The sequence below is a fragment of the Myodes glareolus genome, chromosome 3 (assembly GCF_982192425.1).
Source record: "Myodes glareolus chromosome 3, mMyoGla1.1, whole genome shotgun sequence".
NCBI lineage: Eukaryota > Metazoa > Chordata > Mammalia > Rodentia > Cricetidae > Myodes > Myodes glareolus.
This window is the reverse complement of record NC_142028.1, coordinates 55,513,904-55,538,044: the sequence shown is the minus strand read 5'-3', so window position 1 is coordinate 55,538,044 and position 24,141 is coordinate 55,513,904. Positions and strand designations below refer to the sequence as shown.

The 24,141-nt window shown below is 42.4% G+C and overlaps 1 protein-coding gene and 1 pseudogene across 1 annotated transcript in view; both read right to left on the bottom strand.

The window, feature by feature from the left end:
* Nucleotides 1-24,141, bottom strand: part of Suclg2 (succinate-CoA ligase GDP-forming subunit beta) — a 261,034-nt gene that overhangs the window by 222,591 nt on the left and 14,302 nt on the right. The window lies entirely within an intron of this gene.
* LOC148122660 (Nuclear RNase P) lies at nt 9,814-9,991 on the bottom strand (annotated as a pseudogene).

Sequence of the window (24,141 nt, the reverse complement as noted above, 5' to 3'; positions counted from 1 at the left end):
TTAAAAATGTGTGTAGGCTTTAAAAAGTGAGTATAGATAGCCATAGGTAAACAATGTTTGTAAATAATAACAAAAAAATAAGCTGTAGATGATGATACAGGCCTTTAATCCCAGCACACGGGAGGCAAAGGCAGGCAGATTTCTGTGAGTTCGAGGCCAGCCTGGTCTACAAGAGCTAGTTCCAGGACAGGCTCCAAAGCTACAGAGAAACTGTCTTGGAAAAAAAAAAAGAAAGAAAGAAAAGACATGTAAAGATGAGAAATACACAGTGTTTGGATCCTGTATGGTGTTGCATTGACTTTAAATTTTTTGATTGTTGATGAGCAAACAATAGCTGCTGAGCGATATTGGATTTAAAAAACTACCAAATTAAACCAACCTATATATGTTCTAAATGCCTCAACTTAAAAATGTAAGCGAAAAAGTATGATACACTGGGGAAGAGGTTATGGAAACAAAAGGCTTTGAATTCGTTCAAGGTTGATAGAGATAAAATTTGATCAGGGAAGACCCCTGAAAATCCTGGTGACAGGCATAAAGAAATAAACCTAAAAGAACAACAATATGGGTGACATATGTTATACTTGTTCAAACATAAAATAAAAGATCATCTTTGGCTGGCTTGTGTACAATGCATACTCAAAACTTCTGTAGATATGAATATTACCTTTGAAACTGTACATTTTCAGAGCAAGGAGAGCAAACACCAATGGAAACAGGTGGTCCAGGAGGTCCAGCCTCACAGACTACTCCAGCAAAACTTCAGATAAGCTGTATTTCCCATCATACTCAAAGTAAACAACAGTTAGCCCTCTCAGGACTTGATCATTACCCTAATTTTCTCAGGGTCCCCCAAATATGCCAACATCCAGACAATAGGAAACAGTCTAGAGAATACAATGCTCACATTCTCAAGAGATGGGGTGGGTGATTTTTGGTCATTCAAGGGATTATATATACATTTGTCATCATGTAGGGGGGGTGGTTACAAGTTGTTATTGGTTATGGTCAAAAAAGAACAGAATAAAAGGGTAAACCACCACTTGTCTCAAATAATTTATATTATATGGATTTGATACAAATTTAAGGTTTCTTTTGCTATACTGTATATGTTTCTACTCTTGATTAAGGTATTTTTGTATACCAATACAAATTTTAGGTTATTTTTGTTGGAACACACTGTATGTATGTTTCTATTCTTGTTTAAGGTACTATATTTATGCAGCTCATTTAACAATATAATGTAAACAACAAGTCCTTGAAAGTCATTATAACTATCTAGAATAATAAAGAAATGCAGGTTAATAGTCACCTATAAACAATCAAACTTGTAGTCATGTTAGTTATGTTTTCAAGGCCAAACAAAGGTATATTTTAGTTAGACTGGTGATCTTCAAATATTTCAAAGGCCTACAGAATATGACATCAAAAATGTTTTAATAATATAGGACTCTTCATGACAGTGACACACCTCTGTTCCTGGCAGCACCAATCTGCTTCATAAAATGATGATAGGCATTGAAGAACCTCCATATGGATTTGCTTTCTTTGTGGCAAAAGCTAGCCATTTGGGCAAGAAACTGCCCTGGCCTCGACTGCTGACAGTACGCTATCCAAACTGGACAAGCAGAACATAAAAAAGTAACTGCACAACTCTGTCAAATCAAGGTAGGACAATCCTTCAAAAATTTCCTGCTTCACAGAAAAGTCTGTCAGATATTCTAGGCATATTGTAGGCCAAAGATGGATGCCCCAACATTTCAGAGGAACCTTGGGTGACTGTCCAGGCAGCCAGATGTCAGTCATTTCTATAGGTTTGGAAGTGGCTTGCATCGCACTTCCTGTTTACTGATATAATAGTATATTCTTCTGAGGTCTGTGATAGACTTAATGACTAGATAGTTATAGTTTTTCTTAGCTATGATACAGCTAGGTACAGAACTTCAGATTTCCCAAGACGGGATAAGTAATAGAGTACTTTCTCTATAATTAAAAAATAAAATTAGACTAAACATTGTAAATGTAATTCTTACCTGATAATTGTTCTTATTGTGTATAATTTTAATATGTTAGAGTTAAAGCCTTTCTTTTTTATTTAGAAAAAAGGGGGGAAATGTTGTGGAATATTCCTTTACACTGTGTGAAGATATAACACTGTGACTGATTTAATATAAAGCTAAACAGTCAATAACTTAGCAGGATTTTCAGGGCAAAGAAAATGCTGGGATGAAAAAGGGCAGTGAGGTCAAATAGCTATGGAATGAATCAGATACACAAAATGAGATAAAAAATATCCAAGTGGTAGAACACAGATTAATAAAAATATGGGTTAATTTAAGGTATTAGAGCTAGTTAGGAACAAGCCTAAGCTACTGACCAAGCTTTCATAATAAATAAGAAGTTTCCTTGTGGTTATTTGGCAGCTGGCTGGAGGGACAGAAAAGTCCACCTATAGTGTCATCAGTCCTAGCATGTGTGATCCTGGGCTACATGAGAAAGCTAGCGAATATGAGCCAGAGGGCAAGACAGCAAGCACAGTATCTCCATGGTTTCTGCTTCAAGTTCCTTCCCTCACCCCCTCAATTGAGGATCATAACCTGAAAATGTAAGCCAAATAAACCCTTTCTTTCCCTAAGCTGCTTTTGCTCAGCATTTTATCACATAAGAAAAAAAAGACTAGAACACCCCATAAGCCACTACCTTTCCTCTCTGACTCAGATGAAGAAAGCATAGGCTACTTCCGGGGGCACGAGAACAAAAGATGGCAGTCCAGAAAATTCTATTTATGCCATATTATTTCCCAACTCACCAAATGTCCATAGACTAAATCATCATGAGACTCTGACAGGAAAGACAGACTGAGTAGCCCATCTGGGAAAATCCCAGCTTTGTACAAAACTTACTGGACTAGGGAATTAGAAATTTTACCACCGTGCCTTTCCTAAGCTACAAAAATGGCATCAGCAACAAAGGGTTCAAATATACACTGCATTTTTCTGAGCCACTTCATGGTAGCTCCTGGGGAGTTCCCTTCTTGCTGTGCTAACATTTTTTATCATCAGAATGTCTTTGGTGCAAACAATAACTGTCACAATCCCTCACCAGGTGTAACAAGGACAAGTCTGTACCACATGTTGATGGAAAATAAACACTAAACACATGTGGCTTTCCAAGCCTCATCACAAGCCTCAGCTTTTCTCCCCACACAAAACGGAGCAAGCTCCATTTGCTGAATAACATGGCCTTTTTAAGGAGCTGTTCAACAGCCAAGCACGGCAGTACATGTTTTTGACCACAACACTGAGAGCTTGAGAAAACGTTTATTGAAACTTCTAGGTATTGCCTACAAAATAAACTCTTCATGTAGGAGAGTTAACCCACACCAGCACGCATGCTCCACTCTAAGGAAGAACATATGGGTGTGAGGATATTTACTTTACCTCAAATTATGCATTATTATTTGAATTCAATAAATCATCTTTCCAAATAAAGAATTTTCTCTAGAAAAACCTTCCCATTGCTCTAAATCATAGTCTGCAAATGGCAACCTGTGTGCTTCATTCAATCACTTGCCTATTTTTATGCATAAAGTTTTACTGAACACAGTTGCACCCATTCATTTATACACCATCCAGAGTTGCTCTGATGTGACAATGACCGAATAAAGGAGTTGCAGCAGTACACGTAAGGTGCATGAGTCTAAGATATGTGCTCTACGGCACTTTCAGTGGAGGTTGGATGAGCCATCATTTCCTCTTAAACAGTTCTCACCGTGCCATTACATACATGTGTTTGTGTGATCTGTCAGTTCCTATGGTGTGTAGCATGCATCTATGAACAGTTCCAAAAGCACAGGCTATGTCTAATTCATCTTTAAATGCATTCTCTCTACCTAGGATTGTCATTAAGCAGACAGTGGATGGTAATTAAACACACAGATTACTGATAAAAGGATCTTCTATCTAAAAACTAGAGACACTAGCCTGCCTTCACAGAGGCAAGTAACAAAGGCTCTAGTGCCAGTAAGTTAGACAAGGCCAGGTGGTTCCCCACTAACAGTTCTCTCACCCCATTTCCAGAACAACAGAGTTTTCAGTCGATATGACCATTTCCTATCTCAAAGACTTCAAAGCTGAGAGGTTTCCTCCCTGCACCCAACTAGTCCCACAAAGACAAGGGCCACAACCTTGTAGAATGATATGACCTGGGACAGAGGAACTATGATGGTACTTTTTTTTTTTTTTTGCCTGCATGTACCACATGTGCGTAGTACAATGCCCATGGAGGCCAGAAGAGGGCATCAGATCTCCAAGAAGAGTTACAGGTGGCTGTCAGATAACTGAACTCAGGTCCTCTGGAGGGGCAGCCAGTGCTCTTAACTGTCCAGCCATCTCTCCAGCTCCACTAGTGCCTGGTTTGGAATGAAGTCGGGTAGATACAGGATGATCTCCAGGTGCAGAGGGGAAACTGAGGGACAGAACAGTTATTACATTCTTCCTACATGACAAGGATTCTAATTGCCATTCTGAGCCCATTATTTTGATCACACTGTCGGTTACCATTTGCAATCACTGCAGTCCTCTTTGGAGCAAGTATCACTGTACCTAACACAAAGCAGACACTCAACAATGCTTCCATTTTCATAGCTATTACTGCACCATAATCATCAAGGTTGTCAAGCAGGGAACGCATCTGATCTCACAGATTCCACTAATGTGTGCAAAGAAAAAATATCCCATAATCCTTCATACTGAAATGGAAACTTGAGCTTCTCCTATTTTGTTTTTCACACACACTCAAAGCTAAATCCACAGATGTGCACAGATGAATGTATGGCAACTGCATGTTTCAAATGAATGTGCTTTACCCAGAAAGCTAAAGCAAAGCAAATAAATAATGAAAGCAAAAATGTTTTCAGGGTTATCAGAAGGACATGATTATGTTTTCTGGCTGTTTCATTGATGGTTTCAAATAAAATTTCTCTAATTTCATGTCAGATGAAGCATTTACCAGAAAATGTTAAATATTTATCATATCAATATTCATAGTGTAGTATTATAGACAGTTTCTATATCAAAGTCATTTACAGAGGTCAAGCTTTCAAAAACAGAAAAGGCAAATCAAATCCTCTATATTTAAAAATTGAAATTCTAAACCATAAAACACACACACATGAAGCACAATTAATAAAAGCTCAGACTAGAAAAGCAAAAAATCCAGTCATTGGCTCTTCCCTTGACCTCAGTCCTATATGGTGGTCCTGCCTCCAGGAATCCTCAGAATGAGACTGTGTGTGAGAGTTGTCTCCTCTCATCTTATATTCCTCTCTAGTGCTAGGATTAAAGGCACACACCACTACCTCCAGGTTTCTATAGCAAAGTAGTGTGGCTACTGGGATTAAAGGTGTGTGTCACCACTGTCTGGTCTGTAAGGCTGACCAGTGCAGCTGTTTAAATCTCTAATCTTCCGGCAAGCTTTATTTATTAAAATACAGAAGAAATGTCACTACACACACACACACACACACACACACACACCAGAGAGAAACAGGCACACACACAGCCACGCACACACTCACTCTATAGCTGACTCCTGCATTCCAAACTTGACTCCCATGTGTTCCGGAACTCATAAAATAATGAAACAGATAGAAGTCCAATATTTGCTCCCCAAGATGGCATGAAATTAAATCATTATCCCATAATGAAATTCCTGGGAAACACCTGGTTATAGAAAACATCAGCTAGAGAGCAGCATGTTCTATTACTGTCTGTGCTCAGGGAGCTCGCCCAGTGGTGGTAAACCACATTTTTATTAAATAACAAAGGAAAGAAACATTAGCTGGTGCTACATGCCTGTAATTCTAGCACTAAAGAGGTAGAATCAGGAGGATCAGGAGTTAAGGGCCAGCCTGACTTACGAGGAAAACAGTCTCCCGAAAACAAAAACAATTAAATAAAAGGAAGACATCATTTGTAATGGAAAGCTGTTTAGGAAGAGCCCAAAGAAAAAGAACAGTAAACACAGTCTGCTTACCCTCAGCTCCCTTCAAGGGTGGAACCAAGTTTGTACCTTACAAGACTTATGCTTTAAAACTTTCAAATATTTTGATATTTTTATATTACTTGCCATATTTTATCAAGAATCTACCATTATGTCCTATAAGCTACATCCAGAGATGGCCACAGTACCTGGTTTATAGTCATGGTGTTCAGAAAAGCCTTATTTGCAGATGTAGTCTGCAGACTTGTCTCCTTCCTAGACACCCTCATCCTACCAGTTAAGTCTCCCTCTGTAGCCACCCAGATCCTGCAGCCACTGCTTCACAAGCATCACCTTGCAGCGCTCACGGTACCACCAGAGTTCCTTGGTGCCCCAACAGGCACAGCTTCCCCACCTCGCCAAGTCCTGCTTAGGACTACTACCATCATCACACACCATCCAAGCCCAAGGAATCTTTGAGCAGACTTCAAGATTTCCAAAGCAAACAACTATTCCCTTATTTTAAGAGGAGGAGGAGGAGGAGGAGGAGGAGGAGGAGGAGGAGGAGGAAGAAGAAGAAGAAGAAGAAGAAGAAGAAGAAGAAGAAGAAGAAGAAGAAGAAGAAGAAGAAGAAAGAAGAAGAAAGAGAAGAAGGAGAAGAAGAAGCAACAGTGATAAGGCCTTTAATCCCAGCACTCACAGAGGCAGGTGGAACTGAGCTCAAGGCCAGGCTGGCCTAGAGAGAGTTCAATCTCAGCACTCAGGAGGCAGAGGCAGGCAGATCTCTGTGCGTTCGAGGCCAGCCTGGTCTACAAGAGCTAGTTCCAGGACAGGCTCCAAAGCTACAGAAAACCCTGTCTCAAAAAAAAAAAAGAAAGAAAGAAAGAAAGAAAGAAAGAAAGAAAGAAAGAAAGAAAGAAAGAAAGAAAGAAAGAAACGGACCATGTCTTGCATTCATCTTTTCACCCTAACTACACCCAGTGATTTGCTCTTAGCATGAGTAATACTTTTAAGGGCATTTTAGCCAGAAGAGCCATCATCTGACTATGTAGCATCTAGCACCTAGAAGAGAATGTAATAAATCACTCATGACTTATCCCTTCAACCAAAGGGTCCATCCAGCCATCCAGTCTCGCACTGGTGTTTCTCGTGGTCTGTGTATCTGTTTTGTGTGTGGACGTGTGTCTGTGGGGATGGGAGCACAGGTATATAAAATAAAAGCCAGAGGAAGACCTGTGGGATCCACTTCTCTCCTTCACCTGGGGATCAAATTCAGGGTCTCAGAGATGGCAGCAAGTGCCTTTACCCACTGAGCCATCTTATCAGCCTTAACTACTGTTCCTTAACTTATCTGTTGCCAAATCCCTGATAGCAAATATGGTAAGAAAGAATAGGAGAAAAACAGGGTTTTTCCAAATGTTCCTATCTCAGGAATCCGACAGAACTAAGCCCAAATAATATCTGAGGTGAACCTTGTGTTTGAGACACTCCTATGGGCACATGTTATACTAACCACCTCCCTGAAACAATTGGGCCCTGGCTCCATCACTAAGCAGGGATACAGCAACTTCTTTAGCTCCTAAACTTTAAAATAGATAAAAAGTTGGAGTACTATAAGAATATTATACATAAAGAGTTTAAAATAGTATTGACATACAGCATTGAATATATTAGTTATTAACAATTTCTAGTAAGATTTTTGCAATACTCAACAATGCTTTCAAAGTCAACTGAGATAGCCCATGGTACACAGCCTAATGTGCTCATATGCATCAGGTACATCTTCATAGCACACTCATGGATGGATGCAAAAGGAGAAGTAGAGAACCATCCAGCTTTGCTCTCAGATCCGATCCGAACTGAGGCATTAGACTTTCTCAGACCTCCTGCCTGCCTACCTTTCTAAGCCTCCAACTGTGAACTGAACACAGGAAACTGAGAAAGGCAGCTGAGCAGTGGGAAAGAGTGTGTTTACATCATGCTATCAGACACCAGCGGAAAGCTGACATCTCAGCAGAGTGATTCATGAGTGACACATGCAGACTCCAACTCTGCCTTTTAGGCAGCAGCTCAAAGCTGCATTTTCACGTTAGCTATGCCAGTGTCAGCTTCACGCAAGCACAGTTCCGGGCACGGCTTCCCATCTGGAAGACATGTGCACACAATACAGGACCCCATCCTTCTGACTTCCTCCTTCCCTAGCACCTCCCACTCTGTCCTACAGTTCATAAGGACATAATCAATGGTTGCTTTTCTTTTGGTCATTTTTTGTTTGTTTGTTTGTTTGTTTGTTTGTTGTTTATCTGGTTTGAGAGAGGGGATCTCACTGTGCAGCCCTGTCTGGCCTTGATACTCTGCCTCATAAATTGCCTCCAGAAGGCTGGGATTAAAGGTATACACCACCACACCCAACCAGTTTGGTTTTTAATTAGTTCATCTGCGGGGCGCCATCCTGTCCAGCAGGAATGAACCCCACCAAAAACGAGAATTCCTTCTCTGGTCACATCTTTATTTGGAGCATTCCCTTGAGGAAAATTGGGGGAAGGGAAGATAGAGCAGGGACGAGAGAAAGCTTAGAGAGAGGAAGTAGGGTCCCGAGGCATCTGCTTTTAAACGGTGGAGCGGCTTGAACGCTGTCCTGATTGGTTAATGCCATTCTGCTGGTCTGAGCATGTGCAGGCAAGGGTGCAGGCAGGGGTGCTCAGCCCCACGTGGCTACCTCCAAACTGCAGGACCACCTGTGCCTCCAGGTGGCTCCCAACATCTCCCCCTAATTATTGTCTTTAAGAGCAATAAGGCAAAACTATTTTCCAATCTGGTCCCCACCTAGACGCAGCATGCCAAGGATATCTGCTCCCACCCATCCCCAAGGAGGGAAAAGGCAAAATAGAGTCAGAGATAAGAGGTTGCACAGGGTGTTGCTCAAGTCGATGGTGTGAAACAGCTGCTCTTGGCACCGCCCAGAAGGTCATCTCTGCTGCCTCCGCATGAATCTTCCACAGCAGGACACTCAGCATCCACTGGGTCGTCTTCTTTATCTCTCTGGTCGGTCTCGCTGGCATCCAGATGTATGTCAGCATTCCTAGAAAAACATAAACAAAACTCTCCTCCCAAATAAACATTTAAGAGTATTAAAAACTCTCAGTGTAAAAATTCAGCACAATCAGTACTGGAAGTAGGCTGGTTTTGAACTTAGAGATCTGCAGGTCTCTGCTTCAAAAAGCAAATCTTGTTTGCCTGTACCAGCAAAATTTTGAATTAAAAATTAAGTATAAAGAATGCAAGAGAAATCCTTTCTCTGGGGGAAGCTGTCACTGGTAGTGTATTCCCCCTCTTATGTCTAAAAACCAAAGCAGTTGTCACTGGGAATTGAACTCAGGACCTTTGGAAGAGCAGTCAGTGCTCTTAACCTCTGAGCCATCTCTCCAGCTCCCCTATTCAGATGGAAAAACCTCTAGGTAGCATTGTTTATCTCACCAGGTGCCTCAGGCAAAAGGTCCGCCTTTCTTTGTTACCTAGGATACGGTAACCAGGTAAACATGCCTTTATTATGATAATCACGACCAGTTCTTTAAGGGAGAATGGGCGTAGCATCGATCTGGCTACTTCCTGCTGACGAAGGGACGTTGTTTAGGGGATAAATGTTTTCATCTGACTAATCTTTTGGCGACAAATGTTTTTATCTGACTGAATTTTTGGCGACCTTGGCTGAGGGCGGCGGCAGCAGCGGACAGCGGCGGCTGCCACAGCTCCGCCTCTGAAGCCCATAATGGCGCGCTCCGCATGGCCCAAAGGCATGGCTCCGCCCCGGGCCGTGCGGGCGGGCTCGCCGTTTCACCTCAGGCAATGAACTCGCACCGCCGGCTGTGAGCCTTTTCCAAGCTCCGGCGAGGGGGGGCATCCGCCCACCCGTGGAGGGCCCGGTCTGCCCGCGCGCGGAGCCCCGTTCTCTGGGAACTCATCTCCGCCCGCCCATGATGCTATGGAAACACAGTTTTTCCGCAGAGCCGATTCAGCTCCTCTTTGCCTTCTATGGCGCCGCTGCTCACCACACAGCTTCCGCCTCAGTCAGGCGAGTCCGCTCAGGTGCTGAAAAGGTCCTCCAAAAACCATAGCCCCGCCAGAAGGCCGGGACATATAGCCTCTGATGACACACGGACTTTAGCCTGCCCGCGACCTGGCTATTCGCAAGCCTCTGAGGACTCCAGCAAATTTCCCGCCAGCAACTGGTTAGCATGGCCACGCCTCCCGAACGAGCTAGCACTGGAGAGTGCAATTTTGCGTCTCCCTCCTGAGTAGCTGGGATTACAGGTGTGCACCACCGTGCCTGGCCCACTTCCGTGTTTTTAATCAGGCATTACCGCTCAAAGGCGGGCCGGCTGCCGCCAGCACTCTCAGCACGATCAAGCAGCTTGTCTTTCTCAGTCAAAAATTAAAGTTTTTTGTACGTGAGAGCCAGAGACTGAGCTCTCTTATCAAAATTAGGCGAAAATCACCTCAGAAACTCTGTGGCTCTTTAAGAACAGGGAAGGCAGTGATCAAGCTCGCCTCCCTACGAGACTGTTGCCTCCAGTCTCTAACAGCGAGTACGCAGGTGGACGGAGAGGGAGCGGAAGCCGCGGTCTCCCGTACCCCATCGTCCTCAAAGTCCCGCCTTAGTTACCTCGCCTTTTTTGCTGCTGTTTACATTCCTCCTGCACTGAACTTAAGGGATTTTTCTTCCCCGTTGCTTTCTGTACCTTCTTTCAGATACCTTAACTTTGATTTTTTTTTGTATTTTCTTTTCTATTTAGGCCTATCCTTTGAAATTCCTTTTTACATTTCTTTTCCTCCCCTTTCTGGGGATTCACAGACGTCACTCACCGCTCCATGTTCTCAGAGTTCTGAAATTCAAGGCTCTCTGTGCTGGTGTCTGATCTTGGCTTTTTCTCCCGGGCTTTCTCAGGGTCCCCCGGCGTAGTTGTCAGGGTCCCTCAGCGTCCGGGGTTTCGAGCACCAGTTGTGGGGCGCCATCCTGTCCAGCAGGAATGAACCCCACCAAAAACGAGAATTCCTTCTCTGGTCACATCTTTATTTGGAGCATTCCCTTGAGGAAAATTGGGGGAAGGGAAGATAGAGCAGGGACGAGAGAAAGCTTAGAGAGAGGAAGTAGGGTCCCGAGGCATCTGCTTTTAAACGGTGGAGCGGCTTGAACGCTGTCCTGATTGGTTAATGCCATTCTGCTGGTCTGAGCATGTGCAGGCAAGGGTGCAGGCAGGGGTGCTCAGCCCCACGTGGCTACCTCCAAACTGCAGGACCACCTGTGCCTCCAGGTGGCTCCCAACATTCATCTAGCAAGGAGCTCGTCACTAAGATCAAATCTTAAAGTAAAAACCAAAATTTCAGAACATACCGGTGTCTTCTAATTCAACTTCTCTCCCTCACCTCTTGCTTTTGTTCATTTTCTAGGCCAGCAAGTCATTGTTTTATGAGTTTTTCTAGAACAGTGCTTATTGAAAGCCCAGTCAGTCTGTGACATATGATCCAGAGGAAGTGAAAAACGTTTTGTTCCATTCAGACACCCAGCAAACACAAAGTCATCAACAATGAGAGTGTTTTAAGAGTTCGCCAAATTGAATGAGCAAAGTCCTCACTTTAAGAGAAGTCATTTTTAAGTAGACATTCCATACAGGCAGGTAAGACTGACCACCAGATAAGTTGAAATGCACACAACATGCAGCCCGAGAAACTCAGAAACATCTGTGACAGTAACAAAGGGGTCTACACAGGTAGAAACTCTTTATCCAAAAACAGAAAAAGAGTCCAAACTAAAGTGTAAAAACACAGCACTCGGGAGTCAGAGATAGGTCGATCCCTTAAGTTTAAGGCAAATCTGGTGTACACAAAGACTTCTAGGACAGATAGGGCTACACACACACACACACACACACACACACACACTCACACACACACTCTCACACACACACACACTCACACACACACTCACTCACACTCACACACTCACACATACACACACACACACACTCACACACTCACACATACACTCGGGGGTTGAGGAAATGACAAACATGGGCTAACTCTGATCAAATGGGAATGGTGGCTCACAGTGCTTCATGAAGTAAGTGCAGGAGGCTTTGTCTAGACTCACCAGAATAAAATCATGATTGATTATTGATGTTTGCCACAGGAAGACACAGAGTCGCAAATATTCACATGCCAGAATCAAAATAAAGTTATGTGACTTGGGAAAATGAGACGAGACAGACTCGTCAACATCATCGTTATTAATATTACTGAGTATCTTCAATATGCCCAGATGATGTTTAGAGTAATTCAAATTTAAGTGAAATTAAAACGGGATATCAGACAGGCTAAAATAAAAAAGTGCTTTGAATCTTAATAAGCCCATAGTACATGAACTGCCTCTAATTAGATTCAGGAATATGACTCCGTTTGAAACCAACCAAGAGAAAACACTTATTCAGAAGACTTCAATAAAGAAATTGATAAGCACTTGCTTCCACTTTATCATGCACAGAACTCAACCGTGGATTTTAAAAAATGAAAGTACAATCTATTTTGGAGAAATTATACCTGTGAGTCCTTCAAAAAGCTAAGACATTTTAATCAATAAGGTATAAGGGCAACTTACTGACTTACATAAATGAACAAAACACTTGCTACTAGAAATGAGTGCGTCTGCAGTGAAATCAGTAAAGGGTTAGATAACCCCAGCACTAAATCAGCAACAAAAATCCAGCAAGGCAATCCTCCCCTGCTCCTCATGCTGCAGCAACAGACATTCTACATGAACTGGGTGCCATTTCACAGGGGTTTTGAAGGAAAGGTGATCTGCCCAGGTGGATTCTGTGTAGTAGGAGCACATCCACACCTCCAGTTCCCGTCCTCAGTTTCCACCTGCACCGGCTCTACCCACGTCCACAAAACCCTGACAAGAGCAGAGTACGTGAGAAAGGCTTTTCCTGTCTTACAGCCCCAAGGATGTTTTCTGTTCTGTTCTGGCAGAGAGGCATGGAGCCGGGGAAGGCAGGGAGGCTGTGTGCTCACACTGCATGTATACTCGGGAAGCAGGGAGTGAACAGAAAATGGAGCCTGGCTGTAAACCCTCAGTGCCCAGAGCCACTTCCTCCAGGAAAGCTCCACCTCATAAAAGATCTACAGCATTCCCAAATAACACCCCAGCTGGGGACTATGTGTTCAAACACACGCGCCTACAGGAGACATTCAAACCATACCACCAATCTACCGCTCACTAGAAAACTAAATGGGGTAAGTTAATTATACAACTCGAGCTTGTGCTGATTCTAGCCTTTTTGTAATCTCAGCACTCGGGAGGCTAAGGCAGGATTGTCAGTTCACACTATAAGTTAAACTACATATTTGTATTATGCTGGGATTTAGTATTATGGTATATTGCACAATTTTAGGAAGCTTTCTATAAAATGGCCAGCTTCAGTTCCCATAACTCTGACGTCAGGGAAGTCTAGGCAAACCGCTGACCTCCCCAGGCTCTGCCTCAGCACTCTGCAATGGGAAGCAGACAGAGAACAAGCCAAGCAGAGGCACATGCACACACCACCCACAGCACATCACGCTTGGCAGCTTCATCTCTGCCGAGAGTATGCAGCTGTTCACACTGCTGAAGGGCAGCACACCGCTGCATGCAAAGCCCGTTCTGCTGCTTCCGCTGGTGACTCTGAGGACCGGATGATGCATTCAACTCAGAAAGCCAGGCAGGCACGGTTCATCAAGGCAGCTAGCAAAGAGCAGTTGAACATAATCTGGGGTAACTAGACATCAAAGTCTAAATCCACTATTGGAGTCCCATGCCCGTCTTTGTGACAAGCACACAGGTCTTTATAGGAACCACATAGGTGACGCCATCTGACAGGCGATGGTGGAGAGCACAGGTCTAACTGCCATTCACTAGCAGTGAACTTGTACGGACACTGTGAGAGAGAGAGCCATTTTCCTCCCTACTCACTCAGCTCAGGCACCAATGGGCATTTCCACCTCTCTTCTGGTGACTGGATCAGCAAAGAGCACGTGACCTAATCCTCACTGTGACATAGGAGACAAAGCCTGACGGGAAGGGCATGAAGAACTTCAGGGGAAAGTTAAGCAAAAAAAAAAAAAAAAAAAAAATTGATTTTTTGGTATCTATTCTGTTTCTAAGAAACAAGTCTATGCTTTTCTTTTCAAAACATAGTCTCAAAATTTACTTTCCAAAATATAATATTTTATTGAAAAATTAACGCAGGTTCCACGACAGCCAGGGCTACAGAGAAACCTTCTTGGGGGGGGGGGGGGGGGGGGGAATTACATGGGCCCAATTGTTTGAGTGTGCCCACCCCCCATAAACTAAGTGAAAATGGGCCATGGTGATCAGCACTTGGGTGGGTAACAAATGCACATGGTGGAGACCTCTCTGGGGGCTTGAAGAATTCAGTCCCGGGCTCCAACCACGGCTCACACCTAAGGTACTCTAGGTGTCAGCATTTTGCAAATTCCCAGGGTATCATGTTGTCAGTGGCCCAGAATCACACTGAAGACTTTCCACAGGCGCTTCCTAACAGCTCCTAACCACACTCTCACCCCCTCTCTGTCTGCCCGTCTGTGTCTCTTCTTACAGTAATCCACTCGTCTCCTGAATCTGAAATCTATGAGCACCATCTCTGCTTCATTCCTTCTGCTGGCAACATTCAATTAAAATGCTTAACTGAGCAACATCATGTGAAATAAACTTCAACTCTCCCCAATTCCAATTATTTATAATAGAGTAATGCCCTGAGATACACCCATCAGGTTATAAGAATGCGAGTTAATGAGGAACTCCATTTAACAAACCGTGCTGGCCTTACATGGCACTTATTTGCATTTACAAGGATAGATGCCTTAGGTAGCTCATGCCTTGTGAGCAGCTGAAGGCTGGGGGATGAAGCACCCTGCACTGACTTGACATGTGTGCATACAACACAAGCGTGTTTGTGGTCTGGCAGCTGGTGACAGATTACTCTACATATCATTTGCATTGTTTCTATTGATTTTGCCTCTACCCTGTACTTTTCTTAAATGAGGTTTGTATTAAAGTTTCAATTAACAAACACTGAATATCAAACAAATTATTGGGAAGTAGAATGTTACGTGCAGTATGTATAAAGCCATGGGGGAAAGGTGAAGGAATGGGGATAGCAAGCGCACTACGGAGTCAGTAATGGAAGGACATGGACTTGTTACATCACCTCAGCATAACTCTGTCCATTTTATCAACATGCCATGGTATCCAGAATAACTGATCTTAGTGCTGGAGTTCAGCCAGGCATTCAAAGATAGCCTGTTGAAATCAACAACGCTATTTTTCACTTACAAGATTTGAGAATTTGCCCCAGTGAACTTTCCCTAATATTTCTGTCTAAAGTAGAAAAAGATAATGATGTCTGCTGTCTGGGAGATGAAGGAAGTACAATCTTTGCACTACCACAGCAACACGATTTGAAATAACGAGAAGCTATTTCACACAAAATGAACTAGAAACACTTTTAATTACTACATTTGATGTTGGTCAGGGTACTACACATAGACAGCACATCAATTTCCTAATCTCTAAAAGAAAAAGCTAATGTTTTGTGAGAAATGAGTTAATCCACACAAAACGCTGAGCATCAGCACTGTTAATAAGCAGTGGTCATTATCATGATTACTGCACAGATTTTCCACAGGGAAATTTGACAGAATTCAGTTGATGAGTAAGCACTAAACAGTAGGCTATTTCAAGACAGTGTTAATGCCCACTAAGAAGTTAATGACAAACAACTCCAGACAATCTCCCCAGAAACACTAACTGATCAAAGTGATGCCAACACTCGGCCAGGATGTGAATGGAACATCTGCATTTCACCCTCAGAGGCATCTCTGAAGAAGAGGCGGAAAGAAGGCAAGAGCGAGAGGACAAACGGAGGGAGGCAGTGCACTGTCTTCTGCCTTCAGAGAATGGTAATACTGCCCTCTTGGCACCACAGCTATTGTATTTACTATGCTACCAACACAAAACTTACACAAAGTTGATCCTCTTAACGTCCAGTCATGAGTGGTGAAGAACCCATCTAGCCCCGTCTCTCCCAAGAATTTAACATACCAATAAGGGTAGCTCGTGAAGTCCCACCCCATCTCAAGATCTACAGTTAAACTTCCCGCCCCACACCCCCCACCTTGCATGTGCGCTCGCCCTCGCTCTCTCTCTCTCCCTCTCTCTCTCTTTCTCTCTCTCTCATACACACCCACACACACCCACACACACACACACACACACACTCACACACACACACAAATTGAAGGTGCAGTAGTGGTACACATACCTTGGTAGTAATGAACAGTTCTCTAATTAGACTTAAAGCACCCAACAAAAGGGAAATCATGTCGGGTACTGAAAACCTAGTCAACTATCCAGGGCTAGTGAAGTCATAGATCTTAAAAGAGAACCTATAACCGTCATTTTACTGGACAATCACAATCCCTAACTATATTGTACACATTTTCCCATATATCCATAAGTAAGTATAGTCCTCACCTCTCATCAAGAAAACTTCTCTTTGCAACAGGTGACCATTACACAAAGCTACAACCACTCAAAATGCAGAGCTGTGGAGCCCAGTCTCATGAGACACATCTGCAACACAACTCTGGCAACTAAGGCTCAGGGATCACTGCAGAACAGGGGTCAGAAAGGAACAAGGGGGATTGCAGTGAAACTGTGTCTCCTATGAATGTCAGAAACTATGCCCATAAAGGATCACAAACATGACTTCCTAAACATGAGATGAACAAGGACAACAGCAATAAACATGATGGGGGAAGGAGATCCTGCGGCTTCAGCTCTATACAAAGAACTACAAGCAACTAAGGAATTTTGAAAAGAAGAGAAATTGTGTTCTTCAGGAAAGAGCACACCAATTTATTATCCAATACCAAATAATCAGTCCTGAAAACATACACACAAGAAACATTATAAAGATGGGGCAGGCTGTATATATTATATACATTTAGGAATACACACACACCACGTACAAATGCATACATGCAACAACAATTAAAAAAAGAGACCATGAGTTAGAAAGAGAATAAGAAAGAGGTATATGGGAGGGTTTGGAGGGAAGAAAAGTAAGGAGGACACTATGTAATTAAATAAATAATTGCAAAAAAATTAAAATAAAAAATTAAAATTGCAAACACATACACACAAAAATTAAAAAGAACTTAGCCAGAAAATATGCCAGAAGGAGATATGCAGGAGTGGGGAGAGAACCAGAGGGCAACAGTGTGAAGATGATAACCATACACTGTATGAAAATGTCACAAGGAAACGCATTATCATGTACAATTAACACATGCAAATGACATCAAATAAAGAAAACATAAATAAATAAAAAAATAAACAAAACAAATATAAAATGAATGGTTGCAGCTATGTGGGCACAGTCTTCACTTCCTCTGAATTCCTTCGCATCAAAATTAATATTTCCATCAATTCTTATTGAGCAGGCAAGTACTCCTAAATATCAAGCAGAGAAAAATAGTTATCTAATAAGTATGATTGTAAGTCTGATTACAAGAAGTTACAAACACACAGTGTGTCTGTGCACAGCATAACAGGTCTGTGTAGTAATGTGGAGTGGCGGGCTGTGTCCCGCTGCCCAGTTAGCTTATATCCTGAAATAATAACACACAAATTACATTCATTTAAACACTGCCTGGCCCATTAGTTCTAACCTCTAATCGGCTAACTCTTACATATTTGCCTAACCCATCTCCATTAATGTGTATCGCCACTTGACTGTGGCTTACCAGCATGGGTCTAACCAGCATCCATCTCAGAGAGCAGAGCCATGGCGTCTGCCATACTGCCTTCTTCCTCCCAGAATTCTGTTCTGTCTATCACGCCCATCTAAGGGCTGCCCTATCAAAAGGCCAAGGCAGTTTTCTTTACTCAATCAATGAAAGTAATACCTAGAAAGAAGATCCACGTACACCAGGTCTGTGCTGTGCTCATAATGGCATTATCTAGGGCAGAGGTGAGTAAAGTAACCATTACAGTCTTCAATGATTTTCTGAACTTTCTCAATTTTTTGTAATGATGATCAGTTAAGTTTTTCAAATCGAATTAAAATCAGGAAAGTGCTATCACCTTTCTTAGACCAGCTCTACCTATCAGTCAGACCCAGACTTCCCCAGAGCTGTCCCTGTCCTAGTGAGCTGCTCACAGCAGCAGCCTGTTCTCTCACGGGCCCATCGACACAAAGGCGCATTTAGGTCTTCTCAGGCTCCTATGAAACTGAAGTTTCAGTACAGTCAAGGCAACTGCTACTGTCAAACTAGAAGACATATCCCATTTGCAGGTGATTACTAAAAAATAGAAATTGAGGTTAGTAATCAGGGAAAAGCCAAAGGGGCATTTAAAAAAAAATCCTAATGACAAAGTAAGGCTATTTTTTTTAACCAAAGGGGTTTCCTTTAAGTAATTCTACTTCATACATAGATGAACTCATATAACTAACTCACTCATTTTTTCTTTTCATATCATAAGGTAAATCTCAAGTAAAATTAGAAAGTAACTACAGGGGAAACAGCACAGGGATGGGGAAGGGACATAGGAAATGTGGGGGTTGGGGGTTCAGGACCTGGAACGTCCCTTGGTGGGACAGGGTTTGCCCAACACACATGAAGGCCTATGTTCAATACCTGCATTCAAGAAGTGGGGGAAAAGCCCAAATATTCTGGTAGCTGACCTTGCATCACACATTGGAATGAAAAGCTTCCCCAACTATGCCTGTGTTTATTTTCAACACTGCCATTTGGTTAATAACTTCCTACACTGAAAAAACTATGTCAACAACACATTATGTAAACAATACCCATACTGTGCTGAAAGTTACACACAGCAGAAGCTTTCCCAGCCATCAAATCTTAACTTACCACTCACAATCTATTCCAAACTCATTGATTAAAGAGCTTCTCAAGAAAAAGGGTAAGTAATTGGTTTTTCATGGGGGGGGGGGGAATGCTAGAAGCAATATCTGATGATCTTTTCAATTAAATTTTTATCATTTAATCATGGACTTTTTTCATTAAATGAGAAATAAAATTATTCTTTCTACTTTTCAAATTGTGGTGATGTCATCTTTCTTCTGAGTAACTGGAAGTTATTTTTTTCATCAATGGCAAACTTAATTGTATGCCTGTTAACCAGCGAGCAGACATCTTAATTCTATATAATCGTTATATGCAATACAGTAAAGACACAAGATAAAGGGGCTCAACTAGTGTCCACAGAGGATGGAGCCAGAATACATTAAGAAACAAAGGACATTTCACAGAATACCATTTGGTATAAGTTCTATTTCCAATATGGCAAATAATGCAGAAACACACAAGGACATCCAGACCAAGACAAAGGGAACTTCATAGCTCAGTGTAACAACACCATGTGGGTGGGCTACGCATGTACATCTACAGGCAGTAGGAAAGAAGAAAAGAGGGCCAGCAGGTTGGAGGAAGACTGGAAAAGGTCTACATGCCCAGTGTGGTACTGAGAACTCTCTAAGCACCCTTGTGATAGGGACAAGACTAGGAACAGGACTCAGGGGTACCTGGTACACAAGAGGCCCTGGATTTGATTAGAAGCACTGAATAAGTAAAAAAAAAAAAAAAACTCAGGTTCCTAAGTTAAGAAAGCATACCATAGAAGCTAGAGATGCTCAGTGATTAAGAGTGCCTCCAGCTCTTTCCTGGGTCAGAGTTCAGTTCCCAGAACCTATATTGCAATTCCAGCTCCAAGGGATCTGACACCCTCTTCTGGTCTCCACAGGTACCTACACAAATATACCCTGCCCCTACCCCAATACATATACATACAAAAAAATAAATCTTTTTAAAATAAAAAAAGAAAGAAAGTATACCATATTATATAAGTTTAAGGACTGCCCATGGATTAAGAAATAAGTTAAGAAAAATATATTAAGCTGGGTATGGTAGGTCATGCCTGCAATCCAAGTACTTGGAAGGCCGACACAGGAGGACCACCAGGAGTGTCAAGCCTACAGAGACTATATTATAATTTCTAGCCCAGACTTACAAAGTGAGACCTTGTTTTAACTGCCTGGGAAAAAAAATATTTATTTATGTATGTATTACATTTTTTAATGGAAGTGAGCAAGTAACCAAGCAAGAGAGAAGAATTTTATTAAAAATCAGGGCAAAAAATGAAAAAAGATATTCATAGTTAATTTATTACACAGAGAAACAAAATGTATCAGCATTAACAAATAGCATGTGGGACTAATAGTGTCCTCACCATCACTGGCTGGGCCTTCTACCTGCACACATGATCTTCAGCTCTTGAAGCCACCCTGATACCCCACGATTTCTTGGATTCCCTGAGCAGGTAGTGATACGACCTGACTAAGAACACAGACCCAACAGGGTCAGGACAGGGACGAGGGCCAGGAGTCTGCCTTGACAGCCTGTGATTACAGAAACTGTTTGCAAAACAGAATAAGAACAGGGGCTCTGGCACAGCAGTGGGAGTCTGTGTAAGAGCCAGACTTTCATGAAAAATGAAGCAGGTTTCTAGGCCCTATAAGCACAGCGTTGTCTTCACTGCCCATATAAAACAGGGCTGGCTTCTGTGTTGGCACTGAATCATCTCCAAAGTTACTTACAGTCCTAAAATACTAAAACCATCCCACAGAAGTATAATTTCAACACATGTGTGTGGCTCTGAAGAAACAGTTAAGCTTCTGTCAGCTTCCTTCCTAGGAGACCGAATGAAAAGAAGCTGAGAGAAACAAGGCCCCTACTGACCACTGGAATCCATTTCAGCAGTTTTATTAGACCGACCTGTTATAAAGGTGACTGCTATCACTGATGGCTTTGCTGTCTGTATTCCTGTGGCCGCCTACACATCAAAACAATAAAAAGAAAGCTTCTAGACAGAGACAATGTAAATTGATTTCACCAAAATACCCAGTTTTAAGAGCAGTATCTGTTTGAATGTAGACTAAGGCAAGAGCTTCATGTGCCTGTAACAGTCCAGAGCCCACAAGAACAACAAACCGAATGTCAAAGATGCTTTCCAGAATTTCATATGGTCCTCGACTCAAAACATATAACACATGAATCTGATAAAAATGGTAAAACAACAGAGACAGAGTTCATATCCAGAACAGAATAAATCAGAAGATCCAAACTAGAAGCAAGTAGGAAGGCAGAATGGCAGCACTGGCTTCCAAGTTCATGTTTCATCATGAACAATGACATCAAAGTTGCCTAATGGTTTAAAATACAAGAATTCCACCAGAAGATTGATACCCCTTCCTGCAACATCCATTCACAGAGGTGCCAATCTTTCAAACAAACAGTACTAAAACAACAGGATGTGCAGCTACAAACAAATAAATAGAAAAACATCACCTTAATCCTACAGTGTACATATATATTCACTCCAAGTAAATTTGAAATGTATATTTAAAACTATTTTTTAAAGAAGGGAGGGAGGGAAGGAGCGAAGGAGGGAAGGAAGGGAGGGAGGGAGGGAGGGAAGGAGAGAAGGAAGGAAGGAAGGAAGGAAGGAAGGAAGGAAGGAAGGAAGGAAGGAAGGAAGGAAGGGATTAGTTAAACTAGAGAAAAATCACCTTTTAACAGGGTGTGGTGGCTCACATCTCCCAGGACTCTGGAGGCTGAAGGCTAAGGATCACTATGAGTTTGAGGTCAGGCCCTTAAGATACAAGGTGAGTTCAAGGCCAACCTGGATTATATAGACTCTGTCTATAAATCAATCAATCAATAAAAATGTTTCAAAAGATAACATGGCAGGTAACTTTCAGTTCTAGAGCTTAATAAATAGTTCTTAGACATGATTTTAAAAATCAAGATCTATTGGGAAAAAGTAGATAATCTGGAGTAGATTAAGGTTCAAAATGTTTTCTCTCTGGCTGGCAGACTAGGCTAGAATGAAAAGACAAACCACAGCCTGGGGGGTAGTTACACTCCATGTAGCTGGCAAAAGACTGCTATGTAGAGTACACAAAGAACTTTCAAAATTGAACATTTTAAAAATCAAAACAGCCAGGCAGTGGTGGCGTACACCTTTAATCCCAGCAAGAGACAGAGGCAGGCAGATCTGTGAATCAAAGCCAGCCTGGTCTACAGAGCAAGTTCCAAGACAGCCAGGTCTACAGAGAAATTCTGTCTGGGGGGGGGGGGGAGGGGATCAGAACAGAAAATGGACACAGGACACTGAGAGAGATTTCAATGACAATATGCAAATAGCAACAGCAAATAAAAAGATACTCTACATGACCGGCCTTGGGAAAAGCAAATAAAAGTCAGAATGAAATAAAACAATCTACCTGCCAGAAGAGACGAGGTTCCTAAAGGCTGACAAAGATGTGGAACCCAGTTACTTTACACTATGCTACTGGGAATGAAAACTGAACTGGAAACATCAGATCAACTGTTTGTGATCATAGCTAGACAACTCAACCACCCCCACAGCCCCGTTTAGCATTTAGAATGTGACCAATGTACTTCATCATGTGAATGTAACCTGGGAGACACAAATGTGTTCAAATAAAAACTGAAACAGGTCTATTTATAGATGATTACTTGTGATGGACAAAAACTGAAAACAAGCAAACTGTCTCTCAACAGGTGCGTACTTAAACTATAACATCTGTACCTCCTGAAGACCGGGATAAACCCTGAAAACATATACACTTTCATATTATGTTGTCTATTTACGATGGTGTGTGTTTCGGGAATATAAACTTTACACATATAACTTGGATGTAACCACTGCCTTCTCATAATACGCTGAATTGCCTGTCATTTGCTTATTATCAAACACATTGAGCACATGACCCCATATCAAGGCCTCTGCACTTGCTATTCCTTTGTCTACGATTACCCTTTGTTCAGATAACTATACAAACTCCACAGTTCACAGCCCTGGGCTCCTTCAGAGATTTGCTCAGCTTTAACCTTCTGATGGCTACTTCCTCAAGAACCCTAACAATAGGCATCACCCTTCCTAATCTGTTTTTCAAAATAGCATACATCGAGCCAGGTGAGGCAGCGGTGGTGGTATGCATCTGCAGTCCTAGCTAGGAGGATGCAGGAAGAAGAGACCACTTGAGGGGACCAGAAGCTAAAGACTGGCCTAGGCAACAGGGTGAGGCCTTATCTCAAAAAGGTGGATGGCACCATGCTGGAGCACGGTCCAAGAATGGAGTTGTGTGAGAATTCTGAGTGCTTGTGAGAAACCAAGAGTTGTGGCCCAAGTTTCTTAACTTCCAGAATATAAACTGTCAGATGCTCTGAATAAAGCTGGCTAGTCTACGAGCCTTTCATCGGCCTCACTTATCGCTCCACTCCTCGGCCCAGCCACCTCTAGAGCAGCTAACAGTGTGCATCATCTGACTACAGGAGTGGCTGGGATTTGATGCTGCTTCCCAGACTTCCAAATTAATCTTGTGTACCAGTTGTTTCAGCAGCCACTGTATAAAGTTACACAAGGATCCAGCAACGAAAGAGAGTCTGGACAAATAACATGTATAGTAAAGAAACAGTTTAGTAAGGGGTGGAGGCTCAGAGGCTGAAAACCACACAACTAATTGATAGGGCAGAAAGACACAAACCTGTTCTCCATGCCTTCCATCAACACTAGAACAGAGACCTAACTGAGTCCTAAAACCCAGTGGGATTTTCTACATTACCTCATCTCCAACGTTGAATGTCAGAGTTGTGAAGTTTAAGTCTCCTCCATGCCCCTTCTCCCTGCTGTCTCCCACACTGACCACATTCCGGGAGCATGGCTGCTTGGCTGATCTTCACCCACTATCTATCAGGCCACCACACCATCTTCTCGGCACTTTTCTTCTTCAAGGACTGCTACTGCACCTTTTTCTTTCTTTCATTACAGAGGGTTCACTCTTATGTTCATTATTGCTCATGTATAATCAGTTTTTGATTGCGAGCTGATTATTCTTAAATTTCAACTTTATAGTACTGAAGAACCCAGTGCCTGGTGTAATGCTTCTGATTACAAAAAAAAAAAAAATCAGCTGGATTAAGTTATGCAAGTGC